This window comes from Pseudophryne corroboree, chromosome 4, assembly GCF_028390025.1.
Source record: "Pseudophryne corroboree isolate aPseCor3 chromosome 4, aPseCor3.hap2, whole genome shotgun sequence".
In the NCBI taxonomy this organism is placed as follows: domain Eukaryota; kingdom Metazoa; phylum Chordata; class Amphibia; order Anura; family Myobatrachidae; genus Pseudophryne; species Pseudophryne corroboree.
This window is the reverse complement of record NC_086447.1, coordinates 72,370,776-72,387,068: the sequence shown is the minus strand read 5'-3', so window position 1 is coordinate 72,387,068 and position 16,293 is coordinate 72,370,776. Positions and strand designations below refer to the sequence as shown.

The 16,293-nt window shown below is 48.7% G+C and overlaps 1 protein-coding gene across 1 annotated transcript in view; it reads left to right on the top strand.

Annotated features, from left to right (window-relative positions):
- Nucleotides 1-16,293, top strand: part of PKHD1 (PKHD1 ciliary IPT domain containing fibrocystin/polyductin) — a 985,750-nt gene that overhangs the window by 953,829 nt on the left and 15,628 nt on the right. The gene's annotated exons all lie outside the window — the stretch shown is intronic.

Here is a 16,293-nt window from a genome sequence, read left to right as displayed (position 1 = left end):
GAGACCCTCAAGCAATAGCGGTGGATGCGCTAGTAACCCAGTGGGTATTCCGGTCAGTGTATGTCTTCCCTCCACTTCCGCTGATACCAAAAGTACTCAGGATCAAAAGAAGAACAAGGGTTCCAGCAATCTTCATTGCCCAAGACTGGCCAAGGAGGGCTTGGTACCCAGATCTTCAGGAGTTGCTCATAGAAGATCCTCGGCCTCTTCCTCTTCACGAGGACCTGCTGCAGCAGGGGCCGTGCGTGTATCAGGACTTACCGCGGCTACGTTTGACGGCATGTCTGTTGAGCGCCGGATCCTAGCCCCTTAAAGGTATTCCGAAAGAAGTAATTCCCACACTTATTCAGGCCAGGAAAGGAGTAACGTCGAAACATTACCACCGTATTTGGAGAAAATATGTGTCTTGGTGTGAATCCAAGAAGACTCCTACAGAAGAGTTTCACTTGGGATGTTTTCTCCATTTTCTGCAGGCAGGTGTGGAGGCAGGCCTCAGATTGGGGTCAATCAAGGTCCAGATTTCGGCCTTTTCAGTGTTCTTCCAAAAACAATTGGCCTCTCTTCCAGAGGTTCAGACCTTCGTGAAAGGCGTTCTGCACATCCAGCCTCCATTTGTGCCTCCGATGGCACCATGGGACCTTAATGTGGTGTTGCAGTTCCTTCAGTCGGATTGGTTTGAGCCTCTACGAGAGATAGAGTTGAAGTTTCTCACTTGGAAAGTGGTGATGCTTTTGGCATTGGCATCCGCACGGTGGGTGTCAGAATTGGGGGCCTTGTCTCACAAGAGCCCTTACCTGATCTTCCATGAAGATAGGGCAGAGTTGCGAACTCGCCAACATTTTCTTCCTAAGGTGGTTTCTTCTTTCCACATAAACCAACATATTGTGGTGCCAGTGGTTACTGACACATTCACTGAGTCAAAGTCACTAGATGTGGTTAGAGATTTGAAAATTTATGTAGCTAGAACAGCTCGAATTCGGAAAACAGAGTCTTTGTTTGTCCTATATGCTCCCAACAAGATTGGGTGTCCTGCTTCCAAGCAGACTATTGCGCGTTGGATCAGAGATACGATTCAGCAAGTTCATTCTACGGCTGGATTGCCGTTGCCGAAGTCCGTGAAGGCCCATTCCACTAGGAAGATGGGCTCATCCTGGGCGGCTGCCCGGGGGGTCTCGGCATTACAGCTTTGCCGAGCAGCTACTTGGTCGGGGTCAAACACGTTTGCAAAATTCTATAAGTTTTTGATACCTTGGCAGATGAAGACCTCAAGTTCGGTCAATCGGTGATGCAGGGTCATCCGCACTCTCCCGCCCGTACTGGAGCTTTGGTACAAACCCCATGGTCAATAAGTGGACCCCAGCATCCTCTAGGACGTATGAGAAAACAGGATTTTAATACCTACCGGTAAATCCTTTTCTCCTAGTCCGTAGAGGATGCTGGGCGCCCGTCCCAGTGCGTACTCTACCTGCAGTTTAGTTATACACAAGTTGTGTTATGTTACTTTCAGCTTGTTGCTGCAATTGGTTCATGCCTGTTGGCGTGTGTTATGTTGATTGCCATGTGTGCGGCATGGTTGAGGTGTGAGCTGGTATGTATCTCACCACTAGTATTAAAGTAAATCCTTTCCTCGAAATGTCCGACTCCCTGGGCACAGTTCCTATAACTGAAGTCTGGAGGAGGGGCATAGAGGGAGGAGCCAGTTCACACCCATTGAAAAGTCTTGAGAGTGCCCATGGCTCCTGCGGAACCGTCTATACCCCATGGTCAATAAGTGGACCCCAGCATCCTCTACGGACTAGGAGAAAAGGATTCACCGGTAGGTATTAAAATCCTGTTTTTGCAGAGCTCGGCTGCACATGCGTTCACACTTCTGCTACGCTAAAATACACTCCCCAGTGGGCGGCGGCATAGCGTTTGCACGGCTGCTAAAACTAGCTAGCGAGCGATCAACTCGGAATGACCACCATGGTTTTGCCCAACTGCTAACAAATTTGCTGCTGCGATCAACTCTGAATTACCCCAACAGAGGGTAATTCAGAGTTGACCGCAGCAGCAGAGTTGGGAAAACATGTGAAAAATAAAATGTGTTCATACTCCCCTCTCCAGTGTAGAGCTGCAGCTACACATTGTTAGGAAAACATGCCACAGTCGCAGTTTCCTATCTCTACACAATATAATATTATAACAAAGTGTCATATGCAGCCGCAGGTCTCCAATGCAAAGTCTATGGTAACGGAAGTGTGCGCACACTTGGCTCCAGCTGTGCCAGAATCCGCACGCTGCATTTTGTACGCAACGCAGCAGGTCACTTCAGTATATATATATCTTTGACTAAGTGATAGTATGTATATACAGTATGTGTATCAGTGTGTGACACAGGGCCGGCTCCAGGCATGTTCCAATAGAGCGCCCGAAAAGGCCGCCGCACTTTATGGGCGCCGCTAGCTCTTGCCGCCATATTGGAGCCTGGAGCCGTCCCTGCAGCACTGCACTGTCTGTCTCCCACGCCCCCGCTAACCGGCGCAGGCCCGTGAGCCAACCAGAGCTCACGGTCCGGCAGCTGAGGCTGATTGGCTGCCGGACCGCGAGCTTTGATTGGCTTGCGGGCCGGCACCTAGTTGAAGCGGCCGCCGGAGATTGAGGGCTAGGAGAGGTGCACACTGCGCTCTCCCCCCGCCCTCAGCTACAAAGCAGCATGGGCAGCAGCCTCAACCCACAGGAGCAGACTCGCGGTGACCAGCACGGGGTCGGAGGGGGGGGGGGGATGATATCTGCCACTGGGGGCATGGGGCATGTGTATCTGGCACTGGGGGCATGGGACATGTGTATCCGGCACTGGGGGCATGGGACATGTGTATCTGGCATTGGGGGCATGGGACATGTGTATCTGGCACTGGGGGCATGGGACATGTGTATCTGGCATTGGGGGCATATCTGGCACTGTGGGGACAAGAGTATCTGGCATTAGGGGCATATCTGGCACTGTGTGGGCATTTATGTATCTGGCACTGTGTGGGCATTTAGTGGGGGCATTTATGTATCTGGCACTTGGGGCATTTATGTATCTGGCACTGTGGAGGCATATCTGCACTGTGGGGGCATTTATGTATCTGGCACTGTGGGGGAATATCTGCACTGTGGGGGCATTTATGTATCTGGCACTGTGGGGGCATTTATGTATCTGGCACTGTGGAGGCATATCTGCACTGTGGGGGCATTTATGTATCTGGCACTGTGGGGAAATATCTGCACTGTGGGGGCATTTATTTATCTGGCACTGTGGGGGAATTTATTTATCTGGCACTGTGGGGGCATTTATGTATCAGGCACTGTGGGAGCATTTATGTATCTGGCACTGGGGGCATTTATGTATCACTGTGGGGGCATTTATGTATCTGGCACTGTGGGGGCATTTATGTATCTGGCACTGTGGGCATTTATGTATCTGACACTGTGGGGGCATTTATGTATCTGGCACTTGGGGCATTTATGTATCTGGCACTGTGGAGGCATATCTGCACTGTGGGGGCATTTATGTATCTGGCACTGTGGGGGAATATCTGCACTGTGGGGGCATTTATGTATCTGGCACTGTGGGGGCATTTATGTATCTGGCACTGTGGAGGCATATCTGCACTGTGGGGGCATTTATGTATCTGGCACTGTGGGGAAATATCTGCACTGTGGGGGCATTTATTTATCTGGCACTGTGGGGGAATTTATTTATCTGGCACTGTGGGGGCATTTATGTATCAGGCACTGTGGGAGCATTTATGTATCTGGCACTGGGGGCATTTATGTATCTGGCACTGTGGGGGCATTTAGGTATCTGGCACTGTGGGGGCATTTATGTATTTGGCACTGGGGCCATTTATGTATCTGGCACTGTGGGGGCATTTATGTATCTGGCACTGTGGGGGGCATTTATGTATCTGGCACTGTGGGGGGCATTTATGTATCTGGCACTGTGGGGGCATTTATGTATCTGGCACTGTGTGGGCATATCTGCGGTATGGGGGCATTTATGTATCTGGAACTGTGGGGACATATCTTGCACTGTGTGGCCATTTATGTAGCTGGCACTGCTGGGGGGCATGTCACGTGTAGCTGGCACTGCTGGGGGGCATGTCACGTGTAGCTGGCACTGCTGGGGGGCATGTCACGTGTAGCTGGCACTGCTGGGGGGCATGTCACGTGTAGCTGGCACTGCTGGGGGGCATGTCACGTGTAGCTGGCACTGCTGGGGGGCATGTCACGTGTAGCTGGCACTGCTGGGGAGAATATCATGTAGTGTTCCCGCTAGGCGTCTGTGGCAAGGCAATGTGTCTCAGTGCTCTACCTGGCGCAAAGTGTCTAACGTGCTGTGCCTGGCGCAAAGTGTATAGGTTATAAAGGGTAAATATGGGAAGATAACTATTATATTTATGTTTATACATTAATACATGTGAACTTTAAAACATAAAAAAGGGATACACTGGCTCTATGGGGTTGGATAATGGGAGGAAGGATTTTTCTAGAATACCCTCGTGCAGAGAGCAGGAGGACTTGTGCTGGCGCGCTGGAGAGGGAAGAGGACAGCGCGAGGACGGGAACGGTTATTACCGGGAGGTGTTGTGAGGCGACGGCTGAGGAGAGGAGCTTGATGGAGAAGGGCTACGCATGAAAGACGGAGCCGAACAGCTGGTCTGGCTACACAGCCTATTGATCCCCCCACAGACACTCACCATCAGACAAGAAAAAAACCCGACCGGGAGGTTGTCGGGACCCAGAGAGCGGAGGACCCCGCAGGAGGGGGCGGCGGCATTTGAGAGTCCTGGCTGGGCGGTACGGATAGGAAGCTACGGCCGGATCCACCTACAGGGAGGTGATCAACCCTTATAGAAAGGTGAATGGTGCAGGCTATAACCAATAAAGGAGGCGGTAATCTACTCCCCATATAAGGTAAAATAGGAATGGATTTCCTTAGACTCTGAATGAGAAGGTCCTCTCACGGAAGGGAGTTAAACACTTCACCTAGTACAGCGGCACCATACTGAAGGGGATGTTGGCAAGTACTGTCCCCTACTGGATGTAATCAGCACTGCCGAGTGTTAGATGAATAGAATGAATTCAAGGGACAGATAGAAGTGCCATGGGACAATAATATTTGGTGTTGCCTAGTATATAATCCCGTCAGGGAATTAATTCATATGGATTTTGTCCTACAAAATGACATCAACTCAGCTATAGCTTGAGATTGACGTTTAGTTAGTATATCAGGGGTACGCTACTGGATCCTAGCCATCGGTAGTTCCCTCAGAAAGCCTCCCAGGTTAATTATTGACACTAAAGAAAACCAAGCTAAATTCAGTCCGTTCCCTCAGACTCACGTCAGAAATAGTAGCACCTTACAGTGCCGCAGACTCCCGACAAATAATAGGAAGCAAATGTATGTCAGTCGATTTCGGCTCCATTTCATTTTCTAACATCGCATCAATTTGGGATGTACTCCGCTTTGTACCCTATTTCCAGTGGCTGAATCAAGAAACAGGGAAGTGGCCGCTGAGAGGAGGAAGCACCACCTGAGCATTATCCTGACGAGTAGCTCTGGGGGAGGAGCTGTGCAACGGAGGTCTGCTTTCCGCATAACGCCAGGCAAATGCCCTGTGAGTAAATGCCAGGAGGACGCCCAGTAGGGGGAGGAGAATTGAACCACCCCCCTTTTCTGCATCATAGTCAGCCAGCCTAGTAGTTCCTATAAAAGTAGAGAGACTTATCGTGTCGGGAGGAGAGTGCACTGCTGCACAGGGAAACGGAATTGCTGAGGATAAGATTATAATCGGTATCAATGTAAAGACGATTCAAACCTTACCCATGTCAATTCCCCTTGGCAGATAGTAGATCCTCAGTCACCCTCGGAGTTATCACTGTATGTGTACTATGACTAACAGTCCGTTATAGATTATTGACTCGGAGGAGCCACATCGCGGGAGGTAGGCCAGGAACTTGAGCCTCATCTACTAGATCGCCTCACTATCTACACAATAGGAGACCTATAAACTTATCGCTATATACTGTAACCAACTTTGCTCATCTGTAGAGGAGAAATGAAAGGTGGATTTCATCCAACTTTATATTGTTACTAGGCTTTAGTTAGAGTGTAAAGTATAGTAGAGACACTAACACACTCCCTCACCGAGAGGATCTGCTGTATCAGTGGAGCACTACTGGAAACCTCCTAGATCAAAGAAGGGATAAAGGATCCGGATTACAGTACATGTTCCATATACCTTACTGAGAACATAGGATAAAAAGGAGAACTTTACTACTTCCTATAAACTATATCACCATTAGGATATATATAGTCCTCCTCATCATCCCAACCTACTCAGCTACTAGTTAGCATATTCTCCAGGGCCCCAACGAGTGCACCAACGACCTATTCGAGGGTAGGGAACTCTATAATAATAAGTGTTGCACAGGCACACTACTAATGGTTACAGGTACTATGTGAGGTCCATGGTTGTTTTTTGATAACCGGTTTTAAATGTTTTTTTTGTAATGCATGCATAATTTATTGTATCTAAATAGAGTATATTAGGCATGACATGTTTAAATGGATAAAGTTATAAATGTGAACCAAATATAAGTACTAAAAGTGGTGGGTTGTGTGGTATTCCTATTTAATAAACTTACCTGTTGATTGGAATTCCGGAGAAGATCAAGGGTACGGGTCTGGAAGACAAAATAGAAGAACATAGGTAAGGCGAAAGTAACAGTATATACTGTAATACACATACTTTATACCTCAAATATTCACATTTCATACTAAGGGCTTTCCCAAGCTAGCCCAATTCAAAACCGCTTGGGTGGAGGCACACTTTAGTTGTAATTAGTGGTAACCTTAACTTCCTAAGGGAGTAGGGAGGGGTTACAATTAGCTGCACTACTGTGTGGTGTAATGCTAATTGCCACTATTATGTGGCCACGCACCTTCCCCACGAAGCAACGCCCCTAAATTTTTGCATGTCATGTGTAGCTGGCACTACTGGGGGACATGTCATGTGTAGCTGGCACTGCTGGGGGGCATGTCATGTGTAGCTGGCACTGCTGGTGGGCATGTCATGTGTAGCTGGCAATGCTGGGGGCATGTCATGTGTAGCTGGCACTGCTGCGGGGCATGTCATGTGTAGCTGGCAATGCTGGGGGCATGTCATGTGTAGCTGGCACTGCTGCGGGGCATGTCATGTGTAGCTGGCACTGCTGCGGGGCATGTCATGTGTAGCTGGCACTGCACATTATGTGTATCTGGCACTATACTGGAGACATTGTGTGTATCTGGCACTATACTGGAGACATTGTGTGTAAGGAACACTACTGTGGCTGTTATGTGCAAGGCTGCTAATTGTGTGCGTAGAGGGGGTGTGAAAATATATTTATAGTTTGATGATATAAAGTTACGAGACCACGCCCACTTTACCAGGAGGCCACACCCACTATACCAGGGGCGCGTAGGATGGGGGGGGGGGCGCTTTTAAATTTTCTCGCTCAGGGTGCTAATAGGCCTGGAGCCGGCCCTGGTGTGACAGTATGTATGTACAGTATGTGTATCAGTGTGTGACAGTATGTATGTACAGTATGTGTATCAGTGTGTGACAGTATATATGTACAGTATGTGTATCAGTGTGTGACAGTATGTATGTACAGTATGTGTATCAGTGTGTGACTCTATGGGGGAGATTCAATTGTTTGAAAAGTCAGTTGGGAGTCTGTTTTTTCCTATCTTATAGACAGGAAAAAACAGACACCCAACCGACTTTTCAACCCTGTGGGGGCTGCATTGTCCCGTGGGGAGGAACTGTAGGGAGGGTACACTCTCCGCTGCTATGCGGGTGATACAGGGTGCAGCCCAGCAGCTGGGGAAGGAAACTACACACACCCTGTGTGCAAGGCCAGTGACAGGGGGGGTCAAAGAGCACACCTGTACCGGGCCCCAAGGATTAGAGGGGCCCCAAGCATACGCCATTCAGTGCCCGGCAGGGCTGTGAGCCGTCTTGTACAAATGGGGCAGCGAGCTGTAGGCGGTGTGGGCGCAGCCGCAGAGTGACAGGAGCCTCTCACACACAGTGACTGTGCGGGGCGAGTGTGCGTCTGTTCTTCCGGGTCTGTTGCAGGCAGTTACAGGACATGGCAGCAGCTCCACTAGACAGGATTCCTGTTCCTCTACTGGTGGGGTGTGAGGGCCGCATGGTTTCTGCCGTGCGCTGTTCGGTCTGGATACTGGGAAGTTTTGCGCAGGTGAGTCCCCCACCCCAGGGTAAGAGTGGATTGGTGAGGGGATACAGGGCTTTGGGATGGGGTGGGGGAGCTGGGAATGCAGCATGGAGTCATTGGGGAGAGACAGACTGTGGGGTGCGTGGGAGGAAGGAGAGAGGGAGACACAGACTCTGGTGTGTGTGGGGGAGGAAGAAGAGATATATATTTCTATATCTATATATATCTATATATATATATATATATATATATACACACACATTTATGTACAGTTTCTAATATAGCATAGCAAACTCTGTTGTGCTTTTTGTATATATAATCTAGGGGGTCCCAAAGATATCACTGGACGGGGCCCCAAGATTTCTGTTGCGGGCCCTGCCTGTGTGACATTAATTTGAGGCATGTCTGACCTGTTTCTTTTTAACTTGCGCACAAAACCCAATCCCTCCATTCCAAATGTGCATCTTTCGGGGGCCCCATTCTTAAGTGCTCCAGACTCCCCAAAGCCTTAATCCAGCTCTGGTTGTGAGTGCTACCTCCAGGCACTCATGTTCCCAAGCAATGACGTACCTCCATATCTATAGGACCCCCAGTGCGTCCACCACAGTTTGCTGACTTCAGGTAACAGGTGGGCCCTGGGTAGGGGCTGTCTCTTTTATAAGCATGGTTAATGAATCAGCATGTCTGCATTGCTTATAATTAATGTGCTGTACTATGGTTTTATTTCCTCTTCTCTGCTCCTGTAAACAACCTCTCACTGCGGCATAAGGGAGTTATTGTCTGTACTGTATTTTCTTCTACTTCAAAATGCCTGGTAATTATACATATTCTTGTCTTGGGAGACAGCTGTTGATGGTTCTAAGTCATTTCAATATTTGTAATCCAGCGGCAGCTGCTGCTTGAGGCTCGCTGCTCATTTCTCTGGTACATCAGAAAATATTCCCCCTTTATTGGTATCTGTCCTCAGGTTGAGAGTCAGATCCTCCGATACAATATTTCATGCTCAAAGACAGTGCAGTATAAACATGTTCCGTGCTGTATCTTGAAAAGGAAAAGTTTGCGCGAGGAACGTGTAGTTCGTCCAATGAAACTTTTTCAGCCCGTTGATCAATGCTGCGTGCTTCTAATTTCACTTGGGACATGTAAAATACTGAAGATGCTGATGCATTTTTTATGTGGAATTGACTTTATAGTGCACAGAGGCAGTGCCAAATTTTAAAGATTGCTCCTGATAGATGTACTATTTTAATATTAGCTGAATGCACAGTAACGCAAAGCTTGTTTATGGTTACACAACTGCAGTCCACAGTAACTATTCACAACCTATTTGCTTTGTAGCAGGCCTGGCCAACCTGCGGCTCTCCAGCTGCTGTGAAACTACAAGTCCCAGCATGCCCTGCCACAGTTGTGCTAATTAGGGAATGCAAAACTGTGGCAAGGCATGCTGGGTCGTGTAGTTTCATAACAAAGCTTAGCCAGGCCTGCTTTATAGCATACCTCCCAACTGTCTCAATTTTGGTAGGATTGTACAGTTTTTTTGGGACTGTCCCGCTGGTCGCAGTGTCCCGCGGTGGGGGGAGGGGGGGGGGGCAGTTGGGAGACCCTCTCTCACTCACTTGCTTTGCTCAGCGTCTGTTCACATGTAGACAGCGATAGGGGGCATGCCATCTGCTCACAGAGCACTGGGCATGCCCCCACAGCAGCAAAAACAGCGGTGAGACCCGCAACTGTGGCACCCTCTGCGAGGCCAAGCCCCCTGCCCGTGAGGCCACGCCCCTTAATTTCCATCCTCCCAACTTTCTAAAGTTGGGAGGTATGTTTATAGCATGCTTGCCAAGTGTCCCAGAATGTCTGCCAGACTCCTGAACTTTGGGGGACGACTCTACCGGACTCCCAAGAGAGTAGGCCGGCTTCACTCATCAACCCACTTCCCAAAATAAGTAGGTGGCCACAGACACACATACCCTCGGCATCTCATGGGAGGCTCAGGTTAAAAAATTAGTGAGTTCATAAGTTAAAGCAGCAATCCAAAATAAAAGGTTTATGAGCTACTTGTTCAGTCTGCCCCTGATATTCGTGTCTCTTTGCTGCACTTCTACATATAATTATCTCCTTTTTAAAATCTCTCTGGATGCAAAAAATATGGCTGCCACAGACAATCGGATTTTAGTGTGCCATGTAAAGGTAGAGGGGGAGGAGGAGGGGGAGGATTGTACAGTACACAGAGAAGAGAGAGAGATCAGAGGGGTATTCCAATGCCAGCATCTATAGCGCTGTGGCCGCTGTCAGAGAGGAAGGGGGGAGGACCCACACAACGCTTTAACACAGGCCCTCTCCTCTCTTAATTCGGCCTTAACACTACAAAATATCATATCTGTATGTTTGTTAAGGGGTAAAAAGTAGTGTACTTTTCTCATACGTCCTAGAGGATGCTGGGGTCCACTTCAGTACCATGGGGTATAGACTGTTCCGCAGGATCCATAGGCACTTTAAGACTTTTCAAGGGTGTGAACTGGCTCCTCCCTCTATGCCCCTCCTCCAGACCTCAGTTTAGAAAATGTGCCCAGGCAGACTGGATGCACTCCAGGGGAGCTCTACTGAGTTTCTATGAAAGACTTTATGTTAGGTTTTTTATTTTCAAGGAGGACTGCTGGCAACAGTCTCCCTGCTTTGTGGGACTTAGGGGGCAGAAGTAGGAACCAACTTCCTGAATAGTTTTATGGCTCTGCTTCTGGCTGACAGGACACCATTAGCTCCTGAAGGGAACTGAACGCTAGCTGTGGCTATGCGCTCACTCCCACAGCACGCCGTCGCCCCCCTTACCGAGCCAGAAGTCAGAAGACAGGTGAGTGTACAGAAGAGAGGATCTTCAGTCATCGTGATGGCTAAATGATACCGCGCTGCGGGCGGGAACGCTGCGCGCCATGCTACCCTTCAACACAGGCACAGCAGGGCGCGGGGGCGCCCTGAGCAGCATGAAATCTAATAAAAACTGGCTAATAGGGGACATAAGTTGCTGAGGCACAGTCCTACCCCCGCCAGTATAAAAATTAGTATTGAAATTGCTGAGGAGAAATGCGCCATTGCAGGGGCGGGGCTTCCTCCTCAGAAGGCCAGCACACTGCTCAGCGCCATTTTCTCTTCAAGCAAGCTGCAGAGAAGAACGCTGGTCCTCCTCCACTTCTGAACAAGTATCAGGGTGCAGAGTATAAATTAGTGCTATATTGTGAATTTATCATTATAAAAGCGCTACAGGTCTGTGAGCAGTTTTGTGTTACACAGGGTTTTTATCACTAGCGCTGGGTTGTGAGCTGGCAAATCCTTTCTGTGTCCTTCTGACAGATTTTACTGTGGGTCTGTCCCCTATAAGTCCCGGAGTGTCTGTGGTGTGGTTGTGCACGTGTGTGACAAGTCTGAGGCAGGGAGCTCTTCCCCTGTGGGAGCCATTTTAGGGACAGAGTTGTACTGTGGTGGCGCTGCCGGCACACCACGAGCCTGAATGGGTGAAAGAATTACGTGATCGTGTGAATCATATCAGTAAGAGATTGGATAAGTCTGAGTCTCATGCAGAAAACTGGAGAAAATCAGTGGAGGATGTGATTTTTCATAGTTCTGCCTTATCATCCACAGGGGATCCCTCTGGGTCACATAAGAGGCCATTTGCACATATAGTACAAACTGATACCAACACAGACTCTGATTCCTGTGTCGACACTAGTGATTCCAGGGAAATAGATCCTAAATTGGCAAAAAGCATTCAGTATATGATTGTTGCTATAAAGGAGGTCTTAGAAGTTACGGAAGTCCCTCCTTTACCTCAGGAGAAGGCTTATTTTTATAAGGAAAAGAAAATTAACGTAACTTTCCCTCCTTCTCACAAGCTAAATACTCTCTTTGAGGGAGTTAGGGCAAACCCTGAAAAGAAATGTCAGATTCCCAAAAGAATTCAGGTTGCTTATCCCTTCCCGGCAGAGGACAGGAAAAGGTGGGAGTCACCTCCCATTTTAGACAGTGCCCTGTCACGTTTAACTAAAAAGGTGATTCTCCCTGCACCTGGGACGGCTTGACTAAAGGAGTCGGCAGACCGCAAGTTGGAGACTACGTTAAAATCTATTTATGTGGCCAATGGTACGCTACTCAGGCCCACCATTGCTTGTGCGTGGGTGAGTAGGGCTATGGAAAAATGGTCAGACAACTTGTCATCTGAAATTAACACAATAGATAGAGACGAGATACTCCTAACCTTAGGTCATATTAAAGACGCTGCTGCATACATGCTAGAAGCCATGAAGGATATTGGGCTTTTGGGTTCAAAAGCCGCTACTATGGCAGTCTCAGCTCGGAGGGCATTGTGGATTCGCCAATGGAATGCTGACGCAGATTCCAAAAGAAATATGGAGGCTCTCCCGTATAAAGGTGAGGCCTTGTTTGGAGATGGGCTGGATGCTTTAGTCTCTGCGGCTACCGCAGGTAAGTTGACATTCTTGCCTTATGCTCTTGCACCGACAAAAAAGACACATCACTCTCAGATGCAGTCCTTTCGGCCCAACAAATACAAAAAGGGTAAAGGTTCCCCTTTCTTTGCAGGTAGAGGGAGGGGAAGAGGAAAAAAGTCTGCCACGTCTCCAGGAACACAGGAGCAGAAATCAACCCCTGCTTCTGCCAAATCTGCAGCATGACGCTGGGGCTCCCGTGCGGGAGTCCGCTCGGGTGGAAGCACGTCTGAAACTTTTCAGTCAGCTCTGGGTTCAATCTGGCCTAGACCCATGGGTCTTGCAAATAGTGTCCCATGGATTCAAACTGGAGTTTCAAGACGTCCCCCCATGCCGATTTTTCAAATCGACCTTACCAGAGAAGTAGTAACAGCTGCAATTCAAAAATTATGTCAGGATCAGGTCATTGTCCTGGTAGCCTGGTCACAACAGGGAGAAGGTTTTTATTCAAGCCTCTTCATAGTTCTGAAGCTGGACGGCTCGGTCAGACCAATTTTAAACCTGAAATCTCTGAATCTCTACCTGAAAAGATTCAAGTTCAAAATGGAATCTCTGAGTGCAGTGATTTCCAGTCTGAAGGAAGGGGACGTCATGGTGTCAGTAGACATAAAAGATGCTTACTTGCATGTTTCCATTTATCCTCCTCATCAAGCTTATCTGAGATTCGCTGTACAGGATTGCCATTACCAGTTCCAGACGTTGCCGTTCGGACTCTCCACGGCACCGAGAGTATTCACCAAGTTGATGGCAGAGATGATGGTCCTGCTTCGACAACAAGGAGTCAATATAATTTCTTACCTGGACGAACTCCTGATAAAAGCGAGATCCAGGGAACGATTGGTACAGAACATTGCACTCTACCTGTCAGTACTCCAACAACACGGTTGGATCATGAATTTTCCGAAGTCGCAGTTGGAACCAACGACAAGATTGTCCTTTCTGGGGATGATGCTGGACACAGAAGTACAGAGGGTATTTCTTCTGATAGAAAAGGCTCTGGAAATCCAGAGAATGGTCAAACAGATTTTGAAACCAACAAGAGTGTCGATCCATCAATGCATTCGGTTGTTGGGAAAGATGGTAGCGGCCTACGAGGCCATACAGTGTGGCCAATTCCATGCCAGAGTATTCCAGTGGGACCTGTTGGACAAGTGGTCCGGATCCCACCTACACATGCACCAGAAGATAATCCTGTCCTCCAAAGCCAGGATTTCGCTCCTGTGGTGGCTGCACAGTTCTCACCTATTAGAGGAACGCAGGTTTGGGATTCAGGACTGGGTCCTAGTAACCACGGATGCAAGTCTCTGAGGCTGGGGAGCAGTCACAGAGGGAAAAAGCTTCCAAGGAAAATGGTCAAGTCAGGAATCCTGTCTTCACATAAATGTTCTGGAATTGAGAGCCATTTACAACGGCCTTCTACAAGCAGGGCATCTTCTTCAAGATCAACCCATGCAGATCCTGTTGGACAATGTAACAGCAGTCGCGTACATAAACCGTCAGGGTAGAACAAAAAGCAGAGCGTCAATGGCAGAGGTGACAAAGATCCTCCTCTGGGCAGAAAGACATGCAAGAGCTCTGTCGGCAGTTTTCATTCCGGGAGTGGACAACTGGGAAGCAGACTTCCTCAGCAGACACGATCTCCATCCAGGAGAGTGGGGCCTCCACCAAGAAGTCTTCGCAGAGGTGACAAGTCTTTGGGGTGTTCCTCAAATAGACATGATGGCATCTCGTCTCAAAAAGAAGCTTCAGAGATATTGTTCCAGGTCGAGAGAACCTCAAGCAATAGCAGTGGATGCACTGATGTCACAGTGGGTCTTTCGGTCAGTGTATGTGTAATACCCTGGAACTGCAAGCACAAATCAACTGTGGCACTACAGGTGCCAGTATGGCTGTGTAATATAGAACAGAGCCAGCAGCCTACAGCTTGCAGTACAGAAGGAGTTAACAGCCCAGCTCACAGCAATACAGATCAGTCTGCAAAATGCAAAGGGCATGACTCACCCATTTGCAGACTCAGAGCGGGAAACTGAGAGCGGGAAACTCAGAGCGGGAGATCCCAGATGGAATGTGTCCCTGGGAATGCAAGGTTATAAAAAGGTTGTCCTGCAGTGAGAGAGGACACAACTACAACAGAGAACAGAGAGCAGACAGACAGTGAGGAGACAGTGAGGAGAAGCACGTGTATTAGCTAGCAGAAGTGTGGTGGATTAGCTAGAAAGATGTAGCCCCAGTGAGGGCTCCCCACATGTTTAGGTGGGGAGTGATGCCAGCCACAGCAAGGCACTTGACAGAGGGAGACATCGCAGTGTGAGAGCAGCAGTATTCAGAATGCAGTGAAAGGGTGATGCCAGGAGAAAAGTGTGCTAAAGGTGTGAGTCTCGAGAGGTATGTGGGTGAAGTGGTCGGAAGCCACGCGGCGTGATTAAAAGCCCCCATGGAAATGAATCTCGAGAGGTATCTGGGTGAAGTGGTCGGAAAGCCACGCGGCGTGATTAAAAGCCCCCCATGGAAAAGAATCCTCGCTAAGTAAGAGAGAGAGAGAGACGGCAACCTGATGTGTAGCACTACTGGTCACAGAATGCCCTGGTACGTAATGCTGTTCGCCCTGTTTATGCCGCTGCGACTAAGTGATGCGCTGGAGGAGGTGCCCTGATGTGTGATCCACTGTAACTGTTATGCTTTGTGCTGGAGGAGCGTTCACAAGTTATCCCTGTTATATCCCTGCTTTGATGTTAAAATAAACTTTATGCTGTTTTTCTGAGATGGCCTGGCGCCCAATTCTTTATGCGCTGCACCGACACCTGTAGTCCACACCCACAATGCACTTGTAATTAAACACCTGATTATTCAGGGCGCCCTCTGGTATCTGTGCCTGAACCCATGACAAGCCGGGGCAGAGTAAGTGTGATGCACTATACACAGTGACTGCAGATTTTGCATACCTACTACCAGTGGGGTGTTACATATGCATTCCCTCCACTTCCACTGATACCAAAAGTTCTCAAGCTCATAAGAAGAACAAGGGTTAGAGCGATCCTCATTGTCCCAGACTGGCCAAGGAGGGCGTGGTATCCAGATATTCAGGAGTTGCTCGTAGAAGATCCTCGGCCTCTTCCTCTTCGTGAGGACCTGCTAATGCAGGGGCCGTGTGTGTATCAAGACTTACCGGGCTATGTTTGACGGCATGGTTGTTGAGCGCCAGATCCTAGCCCGTAAGAGTATTCCCAAAGAAGTCATCCCCACTCTTATTCAGGCCAGGAAAGGAGTAACGTCTAGACATTATAACCGTATTTGGAGAAAATATATGTCTTTGTGTGAATCCAAGAAGGCTCCTACGGAAGAGTTTCACTTGGGACGTTTTCTCCATTTTCTGCAGGCGGGTGTGGATGCGGGCCTAAGATTGGGTTCAATCAAGGTCCAGATTTCGGCCTTATCGGTTTTCTTTCAAAAACAATTGGCCTCTCTTCCAGAAGTTCAGACGTTCGTGAAAGGGGGGCTGCACATCCAACCTCCATTTGTGCCTCCGGTGGCACCAGGGAACCTTAAT